This window comes from Sinocyclocheilus anshuiensis, unplaced genomic scaffold, assembly GCF_001515605.1.
Source record: "Sinocyclocheilus anshuiensis isolate Anshui unplaced genomic scaffold, SAMN03320099.WGS_v1.1 scaffold2042, whole genome shotgun sequence".
Classification (NCBI taxonomy): domain Eukaryota; kingdom Metazoa; phylum Chordata; class Actinopteri; order Cypriniformes; family Cyprinidae; genus Sinocyclocheilus; species Sinocyclocheilus anshuiensis.
Window position 1 is genome coordinate 169,954 of NW_015544246.1, and position 3,795 is coordinate 173,748.

The 3,795-nt window shown below is 41.3% G+C and overlaps 1 long non-coding RNA gene across 1 annotated transcript in view; it reads right to left on the reverse strand.

Moving 5' to 3' along the window:
* The window catches only part of LOC107697649 (uncharacterized), a 4,902-nt gene extending 4,355 nt beyond the window's left edge, over positions 1 to 547 (reverse strand). Inside the window, exons 1-2 of the long non-coding RNA XR_001635229.1 lie at positions 468 to 547; positions 77 to 162 (exon numbers count right to left, since the gene is read on the reverse strand). This is a non-coding gene — a long non-coding RNA (uncharacterized LOC107697649). The remainder of the gene's footprint in view (positions 1 to 76; positions 163 to 467) is intronic.
* Between the last annotated feature and the right edge of the window lie 3,248 nt (positions 548 to 3,795).

Consider the following 3,795-nt stretch of genomic DNA (forward strand, 5'->3'; position numbering starts at 1 on the left):
ATGGACTTTGTCAAAGATGAGAGCTTTTGTGAGGAAATGTTGTTTTGGAGAGTTTTTTTGTTTGTTTGCTTTTTACCATTGCTGCCCGGATCTTTTCAATTTCCAACCGCTTTTCCAAATGTTGAAACTCCTCAGTTTCTCCAATTCTTCTGAGTGTGTTCACTGTATAAATTAATATGGATTAATCTTTGTCAAAGCTGTGTTTGTTCTGTTGTTTGCTCTTTGCTCTTCTTGCGCTGTTTTAAAATCGATTGAGTTTGTAAACACATACAAATGATAAAACTTTTACTCTATTACATTTTGCAATTAATCCTCTGAACACATGCGTGCTGAACCGTGGGCCTAGTCACGGATCACTATCAACTACGATCTGCTCCCTTCACTAAAATGTCACGGTTCCTAAACATGATAACAAATAATATAGATAAATAATGAACACAAGTCAAAACGAAAACACAGATACTTACAAGACCAAGTAGGAATGTCCTTTATCGTTTGTTGTTTGCCCGCTGCTCTCCGACAGGTAAACTTAGTGCTCTCTCGTGTATTAGTGCTCTCTATTAGACGTATACATGTAGTCGTTTAATAGCGGTCTAATTGATGACTAGTCTATTCTTGGGCTATGATTAGACGTCTATTAAATTTTCACTGACAGCCCAAATTTAGCCTTTGTTTTAGCCTAGACCCATATTCACCGTCTATTAGACATATATATTTCACGTCTCCGAAATCCAGTAGCCCCTCACTGCAGAACAAAGATGCAGGGGGCAGGGTTTAGGGATCAGGGGGTGGAGACGGGTAGGTTTAGGTAAATGTAAGGTGGGAGGAATTAGATCTGGATCCAACCTCACCCCCTGGATCTTGTGTTCTGCAGTGAGGACCATCTCCCAAAAATCGGCGAAACCCATTTCCAAATAGGGGCGGTCTTTATAAATAAACCACAGATTTGAGTTTTAAACAACTACATTCTCGCCTGAAATACTTTTAAAACTACATTTAATGTCATAATAACAGTAATATTTAAAAAAAAAATGATGCAAATATATGGCGGTTAAAATACAATGCTGCGCGAACTCAACCACTCAGCATGCTCAGCACCCAAGTCCCGCCCCAGAAAGTTCCGGCCCTTTGGAAAAGTACTACCTCGCAAGCAGGGACTTTCTGAGGGGCAATTTTTTGCTCGGAACTTTATTTAGATCCTGGTTCCTGAGGTGGAAACACACTGAGTACCGGTGTTCTGACGATTTGTGCTACCCGCTCAGATTGTGCTACCTCCCATTAAAAAGATAGCACAAATCGATAGCGAAAAATGCTACCTATCAGATTGTGCTACCAGCATCTTATTTGTGTGGTTTGAGGAAACACTTGAGGTAACAGAAGCTGTTTGACCCAGCCCCCTCTAGCATCTGCAACCATTCTATACAGGATCCCTTCAAACTCTTCCACTTTAACCCATTGTCTTTATCCCATTGTCCAGGTATTTCATGTAGGTAGTTTTAGTCACATTTTACATCATATTTTGTGAAGCTATTTCCTAAATACATTTTGGTGTGAAATTCAAATTTCTTCTCTCTGAAACCAGTGTCCAGGTATTTCATATGGATTGTTTTAGTCACATTTTACATATTTTGTGAAGCTATTTCCTAAATGGGTTGTTGACATATATAGGCCTACCATACATGTGTCCTATGGTGTAACAGCAAATTTTAGAAAACAATAATCATTATTAATAATTAATTTCTTGTTAATAATTGTTAATAATATACAAATAGCATAAGAGAGATTTTTCTTCATTGTTATTTTTTTTCCCCTAAATGTTTGCTGTCACACCATAGGACACATTTACGGTATATTTGTCAATATTTGTATATATATATATGTAATATTTAAATATTAAAATATATTATGCATACGATGTGCATTATTAACGCACTTTTCCCTGAGTTGTTAAGGGTTTTATTAGGCCTCTTCATTTTTTAGACTGTTCACCTGTGTAATGCTCACAGTCTCAGTCTAGCACAAATGTTTTACACACATCATTGGTACTGTGAGATTTGTGCAGGTTATTTCATGTATGTTATATTTGCTACCCGCTCAGATTGTGCTACCTCCCATTAAACAGATAGGTAGCACAAATCGATAGCAAAAAATGCTACCCATCAGATTGTGCTACCAGCATCTTATTCATGTGGTTTGAGGCTTTTTTTTTAATGTCCATACCTACCCCTACCCTAAACCTACCTGTCCATACCTACCCTTACACTTAAAACAATGCAAATATATTTTTGGTAGAACAATCTGGTAGGTAGCATGTTTCGTCTGTACACCGGCCCAAAGTCCCTAGTTCCTGGGTTAAGTTCCTGCGGTGGAAACAGGGCTCAATTCTGCAACCTTTAGACAAAAAACCGTAATGGCTAATGCTAACGCTTCTGGTTTGCCAGTAGGTGGGAAAAGAGACCAGAGGCCGTTTTTTTTTTAATGGATGTCAATGGAGGAGAGGCTTCACTACGCTGAATAAACAGCTTTTAACAGCTTATCATTTAATGAATCGACAGCCTATCAGCTAATCTCCAACATGTTTTACTAAGGAGAACAGTGCGTGAGTAACGAATTGAGCTCGCTTTCGTTTCTTCTTCTTGTGGTTTAAAATTGCTTGTATGTGACTGATCAGAGCAATCTTTCATTTACTTTTTTAACATGAAATGGTCAAATTGCTACTCCATATCAAAATCGCATACAAAGAAAATACAGAATAATTAGAACAATCATTAACAAATAGTTCACGCATCATTGTATTTCAACCACCATTTATTCGCACTAACATATAATGTGATTGAGCAATTAATAGCATATTTGGCGTGCTGTCCAGAGGGAGGGCTCCGAGCTCGGGTTAAAGCCCGAACCCAGAGAACTTTCGGTGGGGTAGGTAGTGGGACTGCGGTGAATTAAGTGTACTGAGGTTTAGATTGGAGAGAAGGGTTAGAAGGAAGATAAGGAGGGGCCATAACTTTTTGCGGAGGCAGCCTCAAGCACGGATTAGCCTCTGGTGCTTATGGAAGCATGTAGGGAGAGGTAGAAGGAAATGAGGGAGGAGGTCTGTAAGCTTGCGTTGCTGGCTGATGATGCCCTGCTTGGACGTCAGCATCGGGGGCTGCTGGCCATTGATAGGAAAAAGGAGTAGCGGAAGGGTAAGAGTAAGATGGCCGAGCTTGAGTGGCTAGCGGAGGCAGCCTCACGCTAACGTCTGCCGCCGAGTCTGGGGCGCGGCCCAGGCTTGCTGACGACGGCCTGCTGCGTCTTGAAGCTCGAGGGGAGCCGGAACTTGATCTGGACGACAACTTAATTTTGAATGAAGTAGGGAGCTATGAGGAAGAGGTGCATGGGCTGCAATTGTCAGCAGAGGCAGCCTGACGTTTAAAACGGCTTCCGGGTTAGTGTCTGCTATGGGAGCTGGAGGTCACTGAAAAGAAAAACGGGGTCATTAGAAACGGGAGGAAAAGCCCGAGATGTGTGGCCCTGAGTTGCAAGCGGAGGCAGCCTCACACTTCCTTCAGCTGCTGTAGCTGTAGGCCACGGGGGCTTGTGATATTCGGGAGAAAATGCTGGAGAGCCTGTGCAGCCTGCACAGATTGCAGAGGCAGCCTCACGCTAGTGTGTGCTACGGGAGCTGGAGACCACTGAAAAGGAAGCGAGGTTAGAAGTAGCAGGAGAAATATGATGACTTTGACAACATCATAAAATGACGAAAAGACATGATTTTCCTCTTAATCACACAATAAGTAGTAAGTATTGAAA